Here is a 24260-nt window from a genome sequence, read left to right as displayed (position 1 = left end):
TGCCCTGAGAAACTAGAGAAAAGTAGCAGTTACAGTAGGAAGAGGAGGGAAAAGCAGTAATGCTGTATGTTCATGAAGCAGTGGCGACAAAAGCAGAGCTGTGCGGTAGAGCGGCCTACAGTACTGCCAAAGTGTACTAAATTGTTAGTTCACACGTCAGCGATCAGAGTGCTAGACAATTCTGGCAACGTCCGGATTTTTGTGTGGTTGCAGGTAGTATATTAAAGACACATTTGAACAGTTGGGGTAGCTGTGTAGTTCGGCGCTGTGCTTGCCGGGCAGTTACCGTGGTTCGACAACGTGCTACGCTGGTGTGCTCCCGTGGCCCCCATACACCTTCACATATGCGAATTGGCAGCTACTGCAGCTGCAAACAGTATTTTTTCCCCTCTCTCTCTGTGTGTGTTCAGCTCCACATTCCTTCGATCGTGGGGTATTCTTAATATAAATTCTCGGAATGGACTTCAGCCAAACCTTCACTTGTACCTGCTGTGACGTATTTTTAAATAGAATAAACGTGTAAAATCACTTGGCTTCAAGTTTCGCGGCCGATGTTAGTTTTGACCACCTCAATATTTAATAGCGGGAGTCTAGGATACAGATATTTCACCATCCACTTTTCAACACATTGAAATAGCGTGTGAAGGGAACTCTTGTTCACCGCAAGAAAAAGAGAGATATTTTGTTAAATATTTAACAGTAACTTTGATTTACGATATAGCTGTTTGTTGGGGCTGCGTGCGAGTAAACCGAAAATATTCTTATGTTGTTAAACAGTTACTCTGATCATCGATAGATCCTTTTTTGTAAATTTGTACGTAAAACGGAAAACAATAGATGGTTTAGATTACTTTGCTTACCTTCGACATGTAAGTTGTCAGAGACTTATCACCAGCTGATTTCCACAAAGGCTTGGAAGCCTATATTTGAATGGCAAGCTTGATTTCAAACACCTCCCCACGCTTTAAACGCTCACGGTAAACAAACTGCTCGGCCAATTTCTAAGCTTTGCTTTACGATAACGAATGGCACGTTTTGGAACATTGGTAGTGTTCCATGTCAGTAGCGCCATCTAGTGGTAGTTCGCTGAAGTTGGAAGGGTGACGCGGCCACTAACGCTAATAAATGATGAAATAATTGAATTGGGCGAAGAAAATAGTCAAGTTGGAGAACTACAGTCGTTTTCTAGCCTTGGAGCGATTTGGAATGTATCTGACGTGTTCGGACCTGTGAAGATGTCACGTAGCCTCTTATGAGTAAAACCTCATTTTGACGGGGAGTAAGAAACTAAGTGCAGCCTGATGTTTTCTGCATATATACGAAGTCTGACAAAAAACGTCTTTTATCTAGCGATTCTCATTTAAGTTCATGAAGCATCTCAGTGTGCTGATAGAACGCCTCCGAATTGCTTTGATGTCTTCATTTAATCAGGTTTGCTGGGGATCCCAGACACTCAAGGCGTACTCCAGAATGGGCCGCACAAATGTCCTATATGAAGTCTCGTTTGCAGATGAACCACACTTTCCTAAAATTCTCCCAATAAACCGAAGCCTACGATTCGCCTTCCCTAAGACAGTCCTTAAATGCTCATTCAGTTTCCTATTGCTTTCAATCTTACGCCTAGATACTTAAGCGATGTGACTCTGTCAAGCAGTACACTACTAATGCTTTATTCGAAACTTACAAGAATCTTTTCCTGCTCATCCGCGTTAACGTAAAATTTTCTACGTTTAGTCATCTTGTATCCTCGTACAGTCAGTCAACACCACCTTCCCGCGCACCACAGCGTCATCAGCAAAGAACTGTAAATTGCTGCTCACCCTGTCCGTCAGATAATATATAAATATGAAGAATAAAAGCGGCCCTAATCACGCTTGCCTGGGACAGTCCTGACTTTACGCTTGTCTCTCTAACACTTGCCATCGACGAGAACTGACGGAGCACTGTTACTTTGTCTTCGAGCCGCTCATGTTCTTTACCGTTTCTATACATCGGAGTCACCTGCGCTTTTTTCCAGTCGCCTGCCACTGCCGCAGAGTACTGACCGTGAAACGGAATTGGGATTCCATCTGGTCTGGCGACCTTCTGGTTTCCTTCCTTGTTCAGTTGTTTCTCCACGCCAGGGATGCCTGTTTCTATGTCCTCCATGCGGCAGTCTGTGCGACAGTCAAACGACGGTATGTGTGTGCGATCGTCCTGCGGGAATGATCTCTTGACGTGAAATTTAAAATTACAGTTTTCCTTTTGCTGTCTTCTATTGCCACGCCAGACTGGGCGACGAGTGACTGGATAGAAGCTTTAGACTCGTGTAATGATTTTATGTATGACTAGAATTTTCTCGCGTTCTCGGCAAAACATTTTGCGAAGATATGACGGTGGTGGTTACTGTATGCTTCGCGCATCGATCTTTTTACAGACGCACGTATTTCTAACTTTTGCCTGTCATTTCCATTTTTTTAACCAGAGATGGCAGCAACCTCGGTATCCTCATCATTTTCCCAATTTGAACATTAAACCACACATGGTCTTTCCATCCTTGATCCACAAAAAAGGCCTGTACGTCTCCAAAGCGCGATTAACAATTACTTTAAATTTGAGTGTGGTCTGTCGAACTAGCTGCTCAGGACACGCTTTCGAAAAACGTGTTCAAAAGTATTTAGCAGGACTGACTGTACTCCCAGCAGTCATTCCACAGACGTCGCAATCTGTACTACGCAGGTTCAAGTCTTCTCCAACTAATATATAATAACCTGGGTATTCCGCGCTACTGACAGTACAGTACAGTCCAGTCGAATGGGTCACTGTCAGAGTGGAATTGGGTGGGTGGCAAAAATCTAAAAAAATCACAATATTTGATTTCACATAGATATGTTATATGCGACCAGGTACTTCACTGCCACACTCAAAATCGACGTCATTAGAGACAGTATTTTTGTCAACTGCAATGAACAAGCCCCCTCCTATGGCCTCTAATACGTCTTTCCGATATACGTTCCATGAGCACCTCAGAGCTTACTATTTCGGGTCTCAGCCAGCTCTTAGGCCCGAGAAAAATTTGAGCACGATAAATTTCATGGAGGGCAGTAAATTCAGGAAGTTCTTCGATAATTTACTAGTAAAATTTTGACGGTCGAAGTGTGTGTACTTTGTACGCGATCTGATTTCGTTCATTGCGTATCGACTGGCGAGCGCTCATCAGAGAAACTCATTGTACCGCGTAGCCTAAAAAAATCTCTCCGTGCACTCCAGAAGTACTGATTGTTGCGTCCTTCGTGTTGTGCACACCTGACCTACCAAGGGGAGTCGAACATACAACTCCCTATCTCCCGCCCTCCCCTACCCCATAGCGCAGGTTGAAAAATCTGCGGCCATGACTGTCACAGAATCGAAGAAGCCTCCGGTTGAGATTCCTCCACTAAGCTCCAAACAAAAGGACCCCGTTCGACTCTGGGTACGACCCTGCGAGTGAGCCCAACAGGCGTCGTTGGTGAAGACATGAGCAACAACTTTCAGAACACTACACCATGCACGCTAGGTAGCTGCAGGCAGGGAATGCTCCAAATCTCGGATGAAGACACACTCCGAGTGCACATCGGAATTCTTTCCTGCCTTGGATGCTATTTCTCTACGGGGCTCCATAACGCGCCTATGATGGGAGCTCCCGATAACTAGTAAACCCCTCCCCTCCGTGTCTGCTCCTACCCTGCTGACCTGCCCACTCACACATCCCGTTCACGTAGAGCTCCCAAAACAGTATTTCGTAAACCGGTTTCCCAATACTGGGTTGTCGTGTAAACACTTCAAAATCGATTCTGGAAATCCGCTTCTGGTTGCTGTTTTTCCAATTCCGCAATCGACTTTCGCGCGCCCATGTAAACGCAACCGGTTTTGAAACGTGCCTTGGCTGTCAGGTTTCGTCTAATTCTTAAAAATTTTCGGGTAATATGTGATCTAATTGTAGAGAGACAGCGATTCTGCTGACTAAATCATAAACTGTATCAGATGTTTTGTAGGCCCCATATATAACTGGGCTATCAAATCCGCTTGAGATCTTAACATGTAAACACGACAGCGAAAAACCGTTTCCGAAATACGGTTTTCGTCTTCCAGGAAATCTGTCACGTGCGAAGGTAGTGACAAGAGTGAATGGGCTAGGCCGGACGGCCAGACTCCACGTCTTCACACCTAGACCGTCGCGACCGCGTAGAAAACCGCCGCTCGCCCTGCAGTGCGTGCGAGATCCCCCGCGCCTAGTACGCTGCAATGTGCCTCGACAGCAGAATCCATGTGAGAAACAAGCGACGCCGGAGATGTCTCACGCTATGCGCCAGTTATTCCGCTTTCGTCACACCCTGAGGCGCTTGCAGACGGCTGACAGCAGCCATAAGCGTCTTCAGGTGTTTGCCAACTGCGGCCAGCTCCTCCTGCGTCCGCAGACGGCGTATCCACGCTACTATTGCTTACTTAAGAATTCAACTATGAAAAGAAACAAAAAAGCGTAATATGTGACTTGCTAGTCTCCTGATGCTTCACCAACGATGGCTGTATTGTATGAAATCTTTCTCAACTCAATTAATTCAAATCGGCTTCCTTTAAAAAAAAATAGTTTAAATACTGTGGAATTTAAAATTTCAGTATGTTCAGTATTAAGCGAATTATGTCTATCATAGATGATAAATCTAGAAGCCTCAGTGTCAGAATAGCGGACGTACTTCATTCTTAAGACTTGCTAGAGGGTTTTAAGAAATTGAGTATAAAAACCATGTTAAAATGTAAACATCACAGTCTTCATAAACATAATTTTCGGGCGCAGCCAGACTTTTCCTGTTGATAGGCAAGGAGAATTACCTTTTTGGAGGAAGACTAACATTCCATATTAGCAGAATTTAAGCTTCTAAAACGCAAGGTTGATGCTAACATTTCTGTGTATAGATCTATAAGGTGTTTATTTAATTAATGTATTGATCAAAACGCACGTAGCACACGAGGTGTTCAGCTTTTGTTATAGATCTATCGTAGTTAAATAAATATTGGTCTCGTTCCTGATAAAGTCGTAGGGACACACACTTTTCCTGGGGGGGACACACTTTTCCGCCCTCAGAAAGACCTCACACGGCCCAAGGTTGTTCGCCGAACGTTACCGGCTTTAATTACAGCTTTTACAACAGTAGCGTAATAATATGGTCAGAACAACTTTCGTAATCGAAGCTCATTTCACAGCAAGTTCAGAGATTTTGCTGTACCCGTTTCCACAGCCATTCTTTCACCCTGCACAGCGTACTTTTAACGCGTAGCGGGATTATCACTGCCTCGCACTCAGATAAATGCAGTCAGATAGGAAAAGCACACGAGATAAAGATACACAAATAGTAGCATCTCGACCAGCATGACCAGAATGCTGCCGACAACCAGCAGAGAGAGAGACTGAAATGGTATGCGAAATTTGAGAATCCAATTCCTGCTGTCTGTGTCCCACTTCCACGGACAACATGATTACTCGCACTAAAACTACCGCCGACGCACCATGTGCTCTCCACACAATAACAGTGCGAACATCGAGCACAGCCCATAACGCTTGCTAATTCCGACTAGACTCAGTCAGTCTGGGGCATCGTACACAACGGTGAAGCAGCATTCGTCAAATGAAGCGCTGAATATACCGCACCCCGGCAAGAACAGTGACACAACTCAAAAAGTGCGATACTTCAGAAAACTCAACTACAGAATTAATTCTATGTAACTTTATTGAAATAGCGTGTATAAGCTTCCTTTAAATTTCAAGTAAGTATTGTTGGCAGTAAACTTCATTGTATTTCTCGTGCACGCTGGGGCATATCAAGCGTATTTTTCATCCACAATCTAGAAATTGCGGTTTTTCGTCTTTTTTTTTCCGCGGTGCCATATTGTAAAAGAAAGTCGTCAACGTTCAGCGAGAAATTTAAAGAGCGTGATACAATGAGAACATCTTCGGAGTTACGAAAGTGGCAGAGGAGACGGGGACGTTGAAGTTGTGAGGCAGGTTGTGAGTCGTGTCTGGAAAGCTCAGCAGGTGGCTGTTGTCCGTGATAGGCGAAAGTTGGGATCGCGCACTGGTCCTGCGCACGAATCATATCAGTCAGATTGTTTTGTCGGAGAACCTCTTACTATTCGAGCTATTACTCTAATAATTAACACATCAATCAAGTCACGCTTACAGCTTAAATATCTACAAAGTGTAAAATTGATAACGCTTCACTTGTCGCTTGGTATTAGAGGCAGAGTCTACAACTTGTATAAGGGACTATGTATCTTGTTATTACCTGAGAGTAACTGGAGTATTCTGAGAGATGGCAATTGTCAGATGCAGCAATAGGGCCTTTGTGGAATCTCGCCGATTTATCCAGCAGTAGAAGATATAGTCAATGTTCTCACATGCACACAGCTGTGTAACACTGTTGAGGCGCAGATGTTTTTTGAAGCACTTTTGACTATTACAACTGCTAGAATATTAGTCATGTGTAAAGTAGGCCTCATCAGCGCGTGGGGCTGTGCTTGGTTGCTTGCGTGCGCGCGCACGTTCATCTTTAAATAATAATAAAAAACACCGCATGAAGTTTAGTTCCTGCACATTGAGATGGTTCCGTTAGCATCATTGTCCGTGCTGGTTAAAGCAAATTGCTAAACGTTTCCTTCATGGGGTCCTGAAAATTTGATGCTCCCACATTACGCCCTGAACAGCAAACATGCTTAGGGCGGAAGTTGCCGTTTCTTGAATGCTTCACCAAGAGCAGAAAAGGAACTATGTTATGGTTGTCTTCTGCGAGGAAACCACTGGCTGTAGGTAAGATAGCCCTCCGACTTGCCTTAATACACAGTCATGTCGATGAGCTCAAACAGTTCGTAGTCCATACTAGGTCCATAACGCCTTACTGTAATACAGTCATATCAGTGAGCTCAAACAGTTCGTAGTCCATGTGTGTCCATAAACTCACAAGTAAATAACAGAAGAGTAGTTATGTTAGTGATAATCAGCCTTTTGGACTCGCTGGTTTCCGAATTTTCTATTGTGATATCAATATTATAGTAGTCCACCTTGAGTCACTTTAACTGTACCGCGTTCCAAGATGATAGTGCACCGCCACATTGGGTTCAGACTATGCGAGATTTTTTAGACCAGATGTTTCCAGATCGCTGGTGTGGTCCATTTCCCTGGCTCTGTTGGTCGCTTGATACTACAGCGATTCGACTTCTTTCTGTGGGGGTATGTCTCAAGGACGGAGTCTTCTAAACGCCAGTCAACATCAGTGATTTACAGGAGAAATCATTGCTGCCAGTGCCACAGTTGATGAGGACATGTCCCACCGAGAGTGGATAGAGCTTGAATTCAGACTGGTAGTTGCGTGTGTCGCCAAAGGTTTACATCGTGCAATTGCATGAATACTGTAAAAGCTTTGTGAGATGCCACAAAGCCAGACATGGTGCGAAAATGCTGCACACGCCTCACACCATTACAGAACCTCCAGCAGCTTGAACAGTCCCCTGCTGACAAACACGGTCCACGGATTCTTCACGTTGTCTCCATACCCGTACACATCCATCCGCTCGATACTATTTGAATCGAGACTCGTCCGATCAGACAACATGTTTCCAGTGATAAACAGTCCAATGTCGGTGTTCACGGGCCCAGGCGACTCGTAAAGCTTTGTGTCGTGCAGTCATCAAGGGTACACGAGTGGGCCTTCGGCTCCGAAAGCCAATATCGATGATGTTTCGTTGAATGGTTCGCACGCTGACACTTGTTCATGGCCTAGCACTGAAATCTGCAACAATTTGCGGAAGGGTTGCACTTCCGTCACGTTGAACGATTCTCTGTAGTCGTCGTTGATCAATTTCTTGTAGGAACTTTGTCCGGCCGCAGCGATTTCGGAGATTTGACGTTTTACCGGATTCCTAATATTCACGGTACACACGTGAAATGGTCGTACGGGAAAATTCCCGCTTCGTCACTACCTCGGAGGTGCTGTGTCCCATCGCTTGTGCGCCTACTACGAGGGTTATTCCGAAAGTAAGGTCCGATTCGCCGTAACTATTGAAATTTGGCGCCAATGACAAAACACGCATGCGCGCCGACTTCCGGCAAGCCTTGCGCATCAAACGCCGCCATTCGCTTTGTTACTGTTGCTGAGTGTAGTTCACAGTGTCACTTTACAATGTTTAAGACAATTGATCAGCCCGCCGATTGTGAAGTAAGGGCAGTGATACGGTTTTTGTCTGTAAGAAACAATTCAGCGGCGGAAATCCATCGGCAGATTACTGAAGTGTACGGTCCTAACATAATGAGCGACATTAAAGTGCGCAAGTGGGTGCGAGCTTTTAATGAAGGACGGGATAATGTGCACGATGAACCACGGTGTGGCCGACCATCAGTGATTTCAGACGATTTGGTCAATGCGGTTGACAAAAAAATTCGTGAAGATCGCCGATTCACTATTACAGACGTAGACATGCATTTTCCGAATGTGAGTAGAACAACTTTGTACAGAATTGTGTCTGAACATTTGAAGTTTCACAAATTGTGTGCCCGTGGGGTTCCCAGGCTGCTTACTGAGCCCCAACGAATGAAAAGAATGGCTTTTGCTCTTGATTTTTTGGAGCGATATCATAAGGAAGGTGACAGTCTTTTAGACAATGTTGTCACAGGGGATGAGACATGGGTTTCTCACATCACTCCAGAGTCTAGACGTCAGTCAATGCAATGGCGTCACACGTCATCGCCAGTCAAGGTCAAGGCAAAGCAGACAATCTCAACACGTAAGGTTATGGCGACTGTGTTCTGGGATAGACGTGGAGTATTGTTAGTCGACTTTATGGAGAGAGGAACAACGATTAATAAAGCCGCCTACTGCGCTACCCTGACTAAACTTCGACGTGCAATCCAGAATAAGCGACGTGGTCTTTTGTCGTCTGGAATCTTGTTGTTGCATGACAATGCCAGACCCCACACTGCAAATGAAACGCAAGCTCTGATCAAGAAATTTGGATGGCAACAGATGGACCATCCTCCTTACAGTCCGGACCTGGCGCCAAGTGATTTCCACCTGTTCCGTTACTTAAAGGAGTTTCTCGGCGGCAAGCGCTTCGACACAGATGATGAAGTGAAAGAAGCAGTTAAGGACTGGTTATCGTCACAGGCGGCCGATTTCTATAACATGGGCATTCAAAAGCTTGTTGAACGATGTGACAAATGTTTAAATAAGTATGGAAGTTACGTAGAAAAATAGATAAAGATGTAAGGAATGTAAATAAAACAATTGTTTTGAAAAAACATTTTAGTTTTGATTTTTTTTTTATAACCGGACCTTACTTTTGGAATAACTCTCGTATAACACCACGTTCGAACTCGCTGAAATCTTGATAACCTGTCATTGTAGCAGCGGTAACCAATCTAACGACGGCTCTCTTCCCTTCTCACCTTTTACTTTCCCCTCCTTGGGGAAGTGTATGGAGGAGGAGTAGTTTGTAGCCTGTTGGCTTTTACTCCACAATGTGTGTTGTAATTGTGTTATTGTCTTTGATCGTTTTGGCTGTCTGTGGTATTCTGGTGGTGTCTAGTACTTGCCTGAGGTTGGCGAGATGTTGGGTATTTTAAGGATTAAGGATTGGTATTAGGATTTGGAGATGTTTGGGATTTTTCTCCTCGACTTAGTCGTCGAAGATCGTCATGGGGAGTTTGTGTTTATCGCGGGACATGTCATATTGGCCTAAGGATTGGATGAGGTTATTTCCAAATCTGGAAGAGCTCTCGTAGAAGGCCTTTGCCAGATCTTGGAATCTTTGAGGAATGGGATTTCGGCAGCGGCGTGCAGATCGTCGGTGGGGAATCCCATGGGTAGGTGCAGTGCTCTTCTGAGGGCGCGGTTCTGCAGCCTCTGGAGTTTGTCCAGGTGCTGCTTTGCCGCGTATCCCCAGACAGGGCACGCATACTCCATTACTGGCCGTATAAGGGCCTGATAGACGTTTAGTCCTACAGAGCAGGGAAGGGAGCTGGTCGTGTTGAGGACTGGGTATAGGATGGACATTCTGGCGCAGACCTTCCTGTCGATCTCGTCTATATGAGGTTTCCACGTTAGTCTCGAGTCAAAGATTACGCCGAGGTACTTGGTGGATCTGCGCCAGGGGAGTCGGGATCCATGCCGGTGTGTGTGAAAGAGGGGGGGGGGGGGGGGGGCGTTGGGGGGTCCGAGTCTCTGGGTGATCAACATAGCTTATGTCTTTTCAGGATTGATGTTGACGCGCCAGCGACGAGCCCAGGTTCATGTGTTATCTAAAACCCTTTGTAGCCTACGAATGACCAGGTCCTTATTCGCATTACGAGTGTAAATGGCGGTGTCGCCAGCGTATTGTGCGGTGTGCACCACCAGGGGGGGGGGGGGGGGGCGTGGGAGTCTCCGCAGTGTACAGACTGTACAAAACGGGCCCCAGGACCGATCTCTGTGGCAACCCAGCCGAATACGCCAGGCACTTGTTGTTTTTATAGCTGTTGCCAACCTCAGCGCCGTATTCTGCCTGTTTACATCTCTCTGTATTTGAATATGCATGCCTTTCGTTGGGACAACGCTGCATCCTACCCAGCCTCACTGAAGAAGGCGAAAATATGCTGGATGGAACGAGAATTGGTTGTTCTCATGTAGCCCAACACCTGCGTTCCCATTGTTCTGACTTGAAAACCTGGTTCTGAGGGAGGACTTAACATCTATGGCCATCAGTCCCCTAGAACTTAGAACTACTTAAACCTAACTAACCTAAGGATATCACACAACACCCAGTCATCACGAGGCAGGGAAAATCCCTGACCCCGCCGGGAATCGAACCCGGGAACCCGGGCGTGGGAAGCGAGAACGCTACCGCACGACCACGAGGTGCGGACACTCAGCATCCCCACCTAAGTCGTCTCCAGGTATGTTTTACTCTCATCAGTACCAGTTAGGACAACGGAGCATCGTCGTAATATGGATTGTAAAGAACTTCAAACAATAGGTTGTTGAATAAGGGATGACAGAAATGGAAAGACTACCTTCCCGAACGGTGGGGGAAACGACAGAAAGAATCAGAACTACATTTGCACCCTTCCGTAGCTGTAGCTGAAAGACCTATATTCACAGTCGGCAGTGCTAAGTGAAATACCGATAATGGTAAGTGCTAACTTCGATTTTAAATTGTGTAAATTACGGCTTGCAAAGAAAGATTTGTCTCAAGTTTTCCCCGTGCGCTCTTTGATACAGGGCCTGTAGACAAAAAGCTCGATGGTGGTTCGATGAATACTCAACAAGGCACTTAATTGTGAGCTGCAGAGCAATAATGTAAATGTAGATGTGAGGGTTTGTTCCTATTAGAACCTTAAATTAATTGCGTGACAAATGTTCACAGCTTTTCACACGAATGGTATTTAAATGGTGTAATATTGTGAGTTGCATTTTCTTGGATTTTTAAAGCGTTGTACTGCATGTTGATGTAAATAAATTAATACATCTTACATTTTGTCGTTGTGAAACTAATAGGCATGGTAAACATGTTGACGAACACGAATATAATTTGTGGAGCGCAAGGGGGGGGGGGGGGGGGAGTAAAAAAAAAAAAAACTGTGATCTCCGCTCAGAACCAAAGCTCGATCCGCGGCGCTCCACCGCCACCGCTTTGAAAGTGTTTTCCTTTTTAGACCCGGTAAAGGGTAGCAGACAACGTGTGTAGTACCTTGAAGGGCACCCGCGCCACTGGAGAAGCGGCTGGTGTGGCAGCACGTGTGGTTGGAGTGGGTGGGCGGTCGGACTGCCCGGTGCCGGTAGATAGCTGGCTGGCTGGCGTGGTGTGGCGTTATCAGCAGCTGTGGGCCGCGGCCGGCGCGGTTGCCAGCTGTCGCGGCTCCTGCCCCGGGCGCCACCTGCGCCAGCCCCCTTCCGCTGCTGTCAGGGTGGCGACCAGGGAAGTTTCCGAGCTCCGGCCGGGATGTGAGCAGCGACATAGCATTCACCACCTGCGCTCCCGATTCCGGTCGCCTTGTAGTGCTGAGACGCCTATCTGTCGTAATTTAAACCGTCTGTCACTTGTAGCTGTTGTTATTGTGATTTCCACCCAGAAAACTGGTTTATGTGGCTGTCCACGCTATTGTTACATGCAAGCCGCTAGATCTCTGCGTAACTGGTGCAGTTTAATCCGCTTGTACCTGCGTAATGTATTCAAACTTTGCTCCCCACCTCCCCCAACAACCACCCTCCATTACCAAATTCATAAGGACTTACCAAAAGCATTTGGTCCATATGTCGCCAGAACTTCACGGCGAATCTTTAGGCAATTTAGACGTATTGCTTACAAGAATCATACTGCACCACTTGATTAAACTTTGGAGTGCGTTTCTAGTTGGCGCCGCACCATTTCACTCAAACACTTTCATGCGTCTGTTAACCGTGCTGCAGCAAAACTGCCCGTTCTGTGTAGCAAACTCGTAACATGTGCTCTCTTCTCACGATGCGCCACTCTCGTTGCGCAGTGCTGTTAGCGTGTGACGACATGTGTAACTTAACTCTCTGAAGTCACTATGTAAAAATGTCTTGAGCATACCTCAACTTTTCAATTTCTTCTCGCACAAGTCCTTTTAAAACTGGTAATTTCCAAATCCTTAAGTGACAGCGGTGTATTTATCTGGAGCTTGGGTTTTAATGACTCATTGGACGAAGCAATCGCGGTGCAGAGCGCACGTACACAGATTGCTCGACAGGTAATGACACTGGACTCGCATTCGGTAGTGAGTTTCAGACCCTATCGGGTCATCATTTTTCCACAGTTCTCCGAAAGCGTTGAAGGTAAATGCCGGAATAGTTTCTTTGCCAAAGAACCAGTAGATATCTTCGAGTCACGCGTAGGGATTGATTAGGCTTATTAAAATTCAGCAAAAAAAGTAATAATTCTGAACATCACGGACTACGTCCCGTAATTCAAAGAGGCCCGATCTTTTAATGCAGTCTGGGAGAGTAGATTTTGTCAGGCAAAGTAAATTCTATTATCGTAAAAATGTCTTTCTTAAAAAAAAATAAGAACAACGTGAATTACAAGCCAGTACTCATTCCTTCTAGTCTATTTTCTTCCTTAACAGTGTCACTGCTTGCTGAAGCGTTTTTCTGGTGAAAGAGCACTTCCTTATCTGCTTATCTTGGCTTTCTTTTTCTTCCAGTATACTAATGTCCCAAACTCTCCAGTGATGTGGTCCAAAAGGGGCCAGTAACGCTTTTCTCCCAGTAATTTCAGGATTCCACCCTCCTTATTCCCACACACAATGCCATCACCCGTTTCACCTGGCGTGAGTTATCACCATATTTGGTGTTCTCATAAACATTTACTTCTAGCTTTCAATCTCTCTTGAACGATTCACAAATGAGTTACATCCTTGGTTGCGAATCTGCGGGTTACCCATAAACATCGCCGTGGTTCTGCCTGAACTATTTTCCCTATTCCTTTTTGGGCGGCAGTAAAGAATCGTAGCATCCAGGTCACGCGTGTCTTTCTTTCCAGTTTTTCGTGAAGAATGTTATCCACTCGTGGATATTACCTGTCTCGTGCACGTAAGTACATTCTTTGATCTGTTGTTAATTTCGTTTCCTACGATTAGCTACTATTATAAATAACCAGTTTAATAATGCCTTAACTGTTACTTTTTCTGACGGCTGTTATGGTTTCTGCCTCTTGTGAAATTACGAAAGTAAGTTTCATGCTACTTTAGACACTACATAAATAAACCACTAAAAAATTTTTCGTTAATCTATAACAATTGCGCAGCTTATTTACTGTTCCATAATATCAAAAGATTGCTGTAATCAGTGCATTAAAGATACTTATTGCTAATTCGGGTTACTAGTAAAGTTAGTTTCATAACTGTACGTTTGAATCAACATTCATTAGTCGCATAATGTAAATTTATAAATAATATCGTCCAGATGCAGGAGACATATACAAAATTTCTGGCAAAAACATCACCACTATCAGTTTACAAGAAATACCAAATACAGTAACCCAGTACTGATTTGGTGGTGTTACTGGAAAACAGTTATCTAATAAATCTACTCCTAAGTTGCAGCATGCTTAAGTTTTGGGAGGTTGCGATCAACTGAAATTCGGGGTTGATTGGACCATCACATTAATTAAAGATTCAGTAGGGAAAATTATTTTTTCGTAGGATAAAGTAGTTTCCTTAGGTTTGCTGCACTATTTGACCTTATATATGTCTGCTTTATCTTGGGTAAATTCGCATATGTATGTGAAGTCCACTGCCAAGAGTAATTTTTCTCGCATTTAACAAATTCTCCTAAAATTTTAATTGCTAGTAGTATACAATTTTGTTCCTTTGAGTTGTAATCGGTGTCTATTGCTTTATGGTTCTCCATGAAATATAAGCTGAGCATGAGCCATTTTCCCACTATTTTGAAAACTATTGATTAAAGTGAAGGTGGGATTAACTGGACCAATAAAGTGTGGGGTTAAGCGGAACGCTTCACAGAAAAACCCGCCAGTGCCCGCAGAATTGCCATTTAAGACATTGCAGCACTAGAGGTGTTGCATATCATTTGGCTTTTATCGCTCCCAACATCTGAAAAGGCTTTAGTGTCAGTGGTATTCAACCTTTCAATTTACCGACCAAGATTAATAGTTTTTTTCCTTCTTTTGTCATATTCACGGACAGACCTCTGCTAGTAAAACAACAAACTGCACGTGACTTACTGGAAGAAGATGCGGGTAGAGAATCTTGGCTATCAGACAAGATCAGCCAACAGAAACTGTACATTCTGTGCAAGTTTGGAAGTATTATAAGATTGGTGCAAGGAAAACAAGAAGTAGAAAGAAAGGAAATAAACTGTGCTTACCAGTGCAACAGTTAGACACAGCAGCAAAAGAGAAAAGATCTAGACAGTTGCCAAGAAAAAAGTAAAGCCTTCAGTCGAACGCCAAGTATTGGAGGAGAGCAGCAGCAGCTCTGACGATGCTGAACATGTCTGGCACATTGATTCCTGTGATACTGACTTTTACACTAATGGTGACCAAATGTTGAAGCATTGAAGAAGGGGGCGTCATTGTAGTCAAAGTATAAGGGAAAACTGCCACGAGTTGTCACTGTTATGTTGTTCAAGCTATTAAAATGTACAGTGATGTCCGTGAAGTAATTTTTTTTAAGAGAATTGTTTCTACTAAAAAATTTGAAGCTGCAGATGATGATGATGATGATGATGATGGTGATGATGGTGATGATGGTGATGATGGGGTGATGATGGTGGTGATGATGATGGTGGTGATGATGATGATGATGATGATGATGATGATGATGATGATGATATCGATATCTTTGTTGCTTCAATTGAAATTGCCAAATTACGCAGTCCAATACCTGGCACTAGGGCTCGCAATGAAAACATGATCTGATTGTAGACCGTTGTCGGTGCATTCATTGTGCACTATTTATGATATTTCTACGATCTTTTCATAAATATGCTCATAAAGGTGTGTTTAGCATTGTTTCCAATGTTGTTGCAATTAATTTTTATATTTAGGTTCTTGTAATTTATCTAACCGAGAGATCCAGTTAAACCAGCCACTCGGGTTAAATGGTCCAAAAGTAGGGTCAAAGTAGTTCTCCATTTCTGTAGAATCTGTGTGAGACACTGCAAAAAAGAAAGTGCCTGTAATTTTTATACATGTTTTGCCCGAGATACACGAATAATAATTAAAAAAAAAAACATTCTTAAGCAACATTTTAAGGGAAGAAAAACAGACCCAGTTAACCCCATTTTCCCCTACCACTTCATGCTTTATGTACAATAGTTCTACTGAGTGGTAATTTTTCTCACAGAATGTTCTGTAGCTTTCGTTTTACAGGATGTTACTTCATATTGAGTATTTTGCCAAGTATTTTATTATAAATTTTCATTCTCAGTAAGTGTGTAACACAGCCCACGCTTGTCCTCTTATACCAGGATCAGAATAACAGTGATTGATTGCTAGTTGTTTACGGACTGCTCCGATGATAGCAAGCAATCAGAGCATGAGTTTGTGTTAGGGAATGTACGAAACTGTGTAATTATTTAGGAAAGTGATCAGACTATTATGTAACTTCATTCAATGTAAACTCACTGTCAGTGCCGTACAATAACGGGGGACTGCGGAACCGTGCACCTGTTACTACTGGAGCTACATTGCACTAGCATTTATGTTGTTCTGATGCGGGTTTTGTTCCAAGTTTACGTAATCTGTAGACAGGCGTGGTTTTTGGTTTTTCAAATCGCATAAAATTGTTGAAACTTCACTTCTAATCTTTTGCTGGTCTTTTCGCCAGAGTTATTAAATGTATCCACAGAGCTTTTCTTTCCTTTATACTTGAGTTGTGCTCTTGAGTCCGAATTCTGGTTTCATGTAGCTTTCGACAGTGGTGTATCCTGTGCAAGCCTCTGTATCTCAGCAGAACTGTTTTTGTTGTGCTCTTCGGTCCAAAGACTGCTTTGATGCAGCTCCCCATGATACTCTTGCTTTGTGCAAGCCTCTTCGTCTCCGATTAACTTCTGCAACCTACATCCTTCTGAATCTGCGTATAGCGTATTCATCTTTCTTGTCTCCCTTCACGATTTTTACCCTCCACGCTTCCCTCCAATACTAAATTGGTGATCCCTTGATGCCTCAGACTATGGTATCTTCTTCTAGTCACGTTGTGCCACACTTCTTTTCTCTCCATTTCTGTTCATTGCCTTCACACTAGTTACGTGACCTACCAGTGTAATCTTCAGCATTCTCCTGTAGCACAAAATTTCCAAAGTTTCTACTTCCTTATTGTTCATTTATCGCCCAAGTTTCACTTCCATACATGACTACACAGAACTACTGCAAATTAAAACAGTTTGAATCTGTTTCTGCAGACAACACCAAGTCTGCCTCTTCAACTCCTTAATTCTCTCTATTACTAAGTTAATTACTTAGAATAATATATTGTGAAACAACGCGTGTTCATTGGATTCTCTTGTGTTTGGTACCAAGGAAAGAAAAAGAACAATAGGGCGATTGTTTTCCATCACCTGACTTAGTCTGCATGTTTACGTTAGGAAGGCACCCGTTTTCAAAAGAACAGGTTACTATTAAGCCAAGCTTTTCTAACCTTCTTACTGATTAAATAGTAAAATTAGACAGTTTTCTCACAGATATACACACACTCAAAATGACGGCATTAGTTTGACGCTGGACACCAATATAGATACACTATTTGGTCAAAAGTATCCGGACACCATCAAAAACATAAGTTTTTCATATTAGGTGCATTGTGCTGCCACCTACTGCCAGGTACTCCTTATCAGCGACCTCAGCAGTCATTAGACATCTTGGGAGCTCAGGATGGGGCGCTCCACGGAACTCCACGTGGTCAGGTGATCGGGTGTCACTTGTCATACACCATTGCGTGAGGTTTCCACACTCCTAAACATCTCTAGGTCCACTGTTTCCGACGTGATAGTGAAGTGGAAACGTGAAGGGATAAGTACAGCGCAAAAGCGTACAGGCCGACCACTTCTGCTGACTGAGAGAGAGACCACCAACAGTTGAAGAGGATCGTAATGTGTAACAGGCAGACATCTAATCCAGACCATCGCACATGAATCCCAAACTACATCAGGATACACTGCAAGTACTATGACAGTTACACGGCAGGTGAGAAAACTTGGATCTCATGGTCGAGCGGCTGCTCATAAGCGACACATCACGCCGGTAAATGCCAAACGACGCTTCGCTTGGTGTAAGGAGCGTAAACATTGGGCGATTGAACAGTGGAAAAACGTTGTGTGAAGTGACAAATCACGGTACGCAATGTTGCGATCCGATGGCAGGGTGTGGGTATGGGGAATGCCTGGTGAACGTCATCTGCCAGCGTGTGTACTGTCAACAGGAGAATTCGGAGGCGGTGGCGTTATTGTGTGGTCGTGTTTTTCATGGAGGGGCCTTACACCCTCTTGCTTCCCACTGTTGAAGAGCAATTAGGTGATGGCATCTTTCAACAAGATCGAGCACCTGTTCATAATGCACCGCCTGTGGCGGAGTGGTTACAAAACAATAACATCCCTGTGATGGACTGGCCTGCGCAGAGTCCTGACTTGAATCCCACAGAACACCTTTGGGATACTTTGGAACGCCGACTTAGTGCCAGGCCTCAATGGCCGACATCGATACCTCTCCTTCCTGCAGCACTCCGTGAAGAATGGGCTGCCATTCCCCAAGGAACCTTCCAGCACCTTATTGAACGTATGGCTGCGAGAGGGGAAGCTGTCACAAAGGCTAAGTGTGGGCCAACACGATATTGAATTCCAGCATTACCGATGGAGGGCGCCACGAACTTGTATTTTTCAGCCAGGTGTCCGGATACTTTTGATCACATAATGTGGTTGAAGGTTTCAAGGTACTCGCGCATGAATATGCGCGCGCGTCGTCTCGTGCAACAAAGCAGATAGCGTTCAGAAGACTCAACTTAATATTTTGTCAGGACGCGAAAGTGTGATTTAGTCCATTCCGTGTAACATTGTACCATCTCGGAGATAGCAGACACAGAATACTTTGAAGAATAGATTTTGGGAAAGTTACGGAAAAAGTGGAACGGCAGTCTGTTGGGGACAAGAAGAAAAAGAGCTCCAGCGATGTTCTGGACGGGTAGTAGTGTAATTGGTGGAGTATGCTTGACAGTTACAACACTTAATTTGCAGGGAATTGTTACTACACAAGAATCTCGTTTATCCAGACTAGGTGGTATCGGAAATATTCTACTAAATTCAAAAACTTAAGTATGTACTAAAATATTCAGACCTTTTATTTTATCTCTAACAAGGAACACTGTTTTGCACTTAAGTTCTGTAATTATTGTAGCGTTTCACTTTCAGTTCGGCTGGAGTTGTTTCCTGGCTGCGTCTTAGGTACACCATTAGTTTTTTTCCGTCTGTGCTGTTGCCTCCGCCTAAGGAATTATTTCTTCCCCTGAAACGCCACCTTCGTTGTGTAGGTCACCATCGGTGTCGCACCGTCACTCTGCAACCAGGTATCTACATCACCATATTGTGCATCCGAACAACCAGGAACGAAGGCGTTTACAAAGTACCAGACTAAGGCGGTGGAATCGCAAATTGCACGTCATACTGGTTTCCATAACTTCAGAAGCAATAAATTAGAAGCATGCTACCAAGAAGATGCAAGAATAAAAATCGCATATTTGATATTTGCGTACCTCTATACAGAAATCACAGAAACTTCTCCTTCAGTTAATTTACGCATCAGATGTCTTCTGTGTACTCATTTGATGTTCTCCAGTACACTCTGCTCCATCGGTTGTATGTTTCCACGCTTGGCACAAATCACTGTGAAACTGGTTTTTAAAAGTGGCCCTGCCCATCCACGCATTGTTTTGTGACTTGTATAAAACGGCCGAACAGGACCGATTAACATGTTTCAACGCACGCGGATGGTTCACCCGAGCGCTAGCCGCGCGTGTTAGCACGCCGCTTGCAGGATTCGAACAGATGCACCGGGCTCCGCATCGAATCCACCCGGCAGATTAACCCTTTCGCTGCTGTGAGCGTTATATGCGTCCCGCTACGTCACTCGCTAAGGGCTTAGGACGTGTATTCTCGCGCGGCTTGGGTTTTCTACACTGCTGTGGACGTCTCACAATTCGTATTGAGGCGCCTATCTCTCACTGCTGCGGACGATTTGTACTGACGAGTTGTACTGCCATATCTCCGTGAAGAAAAGAGCTTTGAGTATTTGTCATACAACTTACGTGCCTAATTGTGTACTATCATTTGCAAAAAGCCTAGTTTCTACATCTTGAATTGTTTGAGATATTATGATTATTATGGCCTCATGACTCGCAATGCTCAAGGACTGGATGTAAAACCCAATAACTCGAAACGACATGAGATGTCGTTCTGCTCTCAATTTTAAATAAAATTTCGATATCTTACGTACATTTCACTCACTGCAATGTTTGAGCTAAAATCAAGCATATGAAAAGTTAACGCCCTGCGTTATTACCCCTGCGAACCCTTTAAAATTTCGTGCAGTGTTTTATCTAACTCGACCCAGTGCTGTAGCACAGATAACGAAAAGAATTTCAGTTCTTTATCGGGAGTGAAGATGTCAGACTAAAAGTTGTGCAAAAATCAATTTTTTTTCACGTAATAGTTTCCGAAAAATCAAATGGTAAGTGTTTAATTTCGGCCGGAACGCCGTCTCTCTGTACAGGGACCAGCATTTGGCGAGCAGTACAGCCATTACAAAATCCGCCTCAGCACGATAGGGAGAGAGCACGTTTGTAACAGCAGAACAGTCAACAACGAGGGTCGGTGTACGCCTTAGGCATTTCCCACATCTGACTAGGTGAATACCACCAAATACTGCCTTAATTACATGACTCGCAAACATTTAGAAACCGTTCATAGAATTCTACACTGCACGCAGTCATTTCGAGTTACATATATTCTGCCCTCGAGAGGGGTAGTGGGAGGGGGTTGGGGTGGTGTAACGGGATGGTCATAAGAAGGGCATCAATCCACCCCTTAAGTTAACTATGCCAGATCCAGTAGTAACCGTGGCAACCCCGCATAGATGCTGGACACAAGAAAAAGTATAATATACGCGGGTGTTTAGATTGATAAAACAACTCGATCTTTACACCTATTATAACCCCTTGCCAAGTCATCTAATCAGAAAGCCAGCATCCAATAAAGTAAATCCATATTCGTCTCCATTATAAGTCTGGAGTGGGATTAAGTTTTCAGAGGAAATGACTTCAGAGTCTTTTTTGAAGTTTTCTGCAGCCACAGTATCCCGTGTAAAACTACCACGTGTCACTGGAAGCTGCCGTATTCCATGATCAGCTTTACATTTTCCAGCCATCCTTGGCTATCTCTGAAGTTAGTATCGCCATTACTGTTTTAAATTTAACACCTTTTCCTGCAGGGTAGGATTGGATATCAGAAAATAGTGCTGTCTTTTCTCATTGAACCAAACGGATAATGCTTCATCCAATGTTTTCATTTGTTGCTTTATTTGTGTTGTGGTTTTGCAGACTTTCTTTACTCGTCATGTTGAAGTGGAAGCCTCCAATTTCTTTTGCGTGACTGACTGACACAGCTCATCTACTTACACCATACTCAGCAGCTATGTTTTTCAGCCATGTGTTCAGCCTTTCCAACTGTTTGTCTCTCGAAACAGCCATTTTCTTTCACTTTAAAGTCATTTCATTCACACACTCAAAACATGGGAATAAAGTAAAAGTACCAGTAGCTTCTGAACTATGTAAGGAACAGATCCATGCCGAGTGTGGGACCAGCCATGTCTTGTTGCCTGCTGTGCCAACACAGCTGGTGTATGTACACCATACTGTACCAACTGTATACCACACATTTTCGTGTTAAAAGGAAACAAAAAATGGATCCAGATAAATTGGAAATCTGGAATAATGAGGGCCAGATAAAGGAGGTTCTTGTGTACTTAAATTATTACTGTTGTTTTTGAGTATCAGTGTAGTATTTCGGGCCAACCACAGCTGTCTCTGAGCCACAACTTGCCAAAGTCATCATGGAAGATATGTGTTTGATCATCAAATTGATCTCCCAATGTTTGCTGTGAGACATGGAAATTTGAACATCCAGACATAGCTTGCTTTCCTCATGTAAAAGTATCCTTAGCCATTGATCTTGAGTACTTGAACATGAGGCCTTAGTCTGAATTCATCGCTTGCTTTTTGTGTATCGTCTATTCGTGCACAAATTGTTTTTAATGTGTGTTATGCTTCAGCATCAACAAAAGAGCCCGCCAGCCATTACACATAATGTTCATATTGTGTCGAGCTGTTAATGCAGAACCACTTCAGTTCTGTTGATTGATCATTATCATTGATGCTGATGGTTGTGGATGAGAGTGGTGGTTTCTGATGAATCCCAGTGCAGCATGAGTGGGGATTCGTGTTGCCAGCTAGTGTGAATAGAAAACAAGGGGATGGAGAGTTAAGATGCTCAAAACATAATGGAATTTACCAACGAGTGTGTATGTTTAGTCATGGACTAGGCCATTGCGGCAATCAGTTCAATAACTCCAGTAGCAGGATACTAAGAATATTATTCTTTCGATATGGCAGAGGGACATGAACAATTTACGTTGATGCAGTGTACTGTTTGTGAACAGTGCTCATCTCCACAGGTCTATACATACACCTGTTGCTGACACACACTACAGTGAGGAAACTCTGCATACAGCATATTTGGCGAATGTAAATATAATAGAGCATTTGTGTGCTACTCTTGACATATTTTGCAGGGGATGTTAGTATGCCAGGCATCTCTGGGTCTGGGGGGAAACTCGTCCATAGAGAAATGAAAATATACAGGACACTGTTGCAGAAGTAATGATAAAAGCATGCCAGATTTATAATAACTCAAAGTCTGCAAGATTGGCAGTATTTTAAAGCAGTACAAAATTTAGCATATAGGACAATGCAAGATGCTTTTAATAGTTTCTACAAAGAAATTCTGTCTCGAGATCTGCTAGAAAATTCAAAAAGATTCTTCGCATGTGTAAAGCATACCAGCATCGTGACACAATCAATAACTTCACTGCATGGCAGCAATGATAATTTTACCAGTGACAGTGCCACTGAAAAGTGAAGTTACTAGACACACACAATTTAAATTGGAACCATGCACTGAAAATGTTGCGAGAAAGGCGAACCAAAGACTGTATTTTGTAGGTAGAACACTTTTCAGGTGTAACAAATCTACTAGAGAGACGACCTACACTACATTTACCTGTGCTCTTGTGGAGTATTGGTGTGTGGTATGGATCCTTACCATATAGAATTAAGAGTACATAAAAAATCAAAGATGGCCTGCTTGCTTTGTGTTGTTGTGAGAGTGTAACAGATAAGATACCCCAGTTGGGTGGCAGTGTTTAAAACAATGGCCTTTTTCGTTGCGGCATGATCTTTTCATGAAATTTAATCAGACTTTCTTCTTTGAATTTGAAAATGCTATAAAAATTGTCTGAAATTGGTTTGATGAACTCTCTGGCCAGGCACTTAAGTGTGAGTTATAGAATAGCCATGTAGAAGTAATCTGTATGTACAGTGTGCATCCCAAAGAAAATGAGATAGGACCTCTAATGTCTTGTCAGATTGGATCAGCAACACAAAGTGTTAACTTAAGATGCAGTCTTCAGCATGTTATATTGTACAGGTATTTAGAGGTAATGCTGAGAAGTAGTTGGGGGAACAGGGTGGGTTTGGGAATGTGCTGTGTCGCTGTAAAGAAAACTGCATACAAAACACTTGTGTGACCAGTTCTAGGTTATGCCATAGTTATCAGAATTACATGGCAGTATGCTGTAATTTTTAGTTGCTGCTGTATTATGAAGAGAGACCAGAATATAATGCTTATGGTGCTGCCATAACACTTGGACATTTTCACATGATGAGGCTTGGATGCCAGTTGGAATAACCAAATTATTTGACCTCTATTTTAGGTGATAAATAGGTCAGTGTCCAGTGCCTTTCAAACAACTGAGAAACATGGAACTTTATCTCAAGAATCTTAGTCATTTATTGTCTTTCTTAATTGTTTTTTGATCTATAGAATTTGAATATTTCAGTGTTCGTCCCTTTTTAGACTAGTACTGTAACTTCATGAAAATATGAAGGAGACATTACATTAGTATATAATCTGACAGAAACACTATAAAAACTTAGCTATTGTGAATTTTCTGTTTGCTGTATTTGCTGTGCAATTCAGTAACTAGCCATTTGTATTTTTTCACTGCGTGTTAAATTGTAACTTAGAGTGGTGCCTGTTCCACTGCAAGAACCCTCCACTCATGCTAAGCCCCCATAAATGTCTCAGATTAACTGGTGAGTCTGTAGATGGTGATATGAGGTGTACAGTTTAGCTGGCCACTCTTTCCCTCCCAAGTTTCACTAACTAAGCCGTTAAGTCTTCAATTGACTTGGAGAGCTGCCGCCTAGAAGTTCTTCCTACCTGTTATGCGGAGATGCTCTTCTAGTTTTTATTTCCCCTTGCAGAGCTGTCAGGTTCTGAAAGTGCGCTACTACTGTCTGTTTTATGTAATGAAGTGGGGACAAAATATAGCTTTTTTTTTTCTGAATAATTTTTTTGGGGTGCCATTATGGTGCGTTTATTTAGGAAACACCGTAAAATCAACTTCACAGTGAT

At 43.4% G+C, this 24260-nt stretch overlaps 1 protein-coding gene across 5 annotated transcripts in view; it reads left to right on the top strand.

The window, feature by feature from the left end:
* Positions 1-24260, top strand: part of LOC124615452 (protein MTSS 2) — a 332845-nt gene that overhangs the window by 270554 nt on the left and 38031 nt on the right. The window lies entirely within an intron of this gene.

The sequence above is a fragment of the Schistocerca americana genome, chromosome 5 (assembly GCF_021461395.2).
Source record: "Schistocerca americana isolate TAMUIC-IGC-003095 chromosome 5, iqSchAmer2.1, whole genome shotgun sequence".
NCBI classification, from domain to species: domain Eukaryota; kingdom Metazoa; phylum Arthropoda; class Insecta; order Orthoptera; family Acrididae; genus Schistocerca; species Schistocerca americana.
Note: the sequence above shows the minus strand (reverse complement) of the source record. Positions and strands in the feature narration are given on the sequence as shown.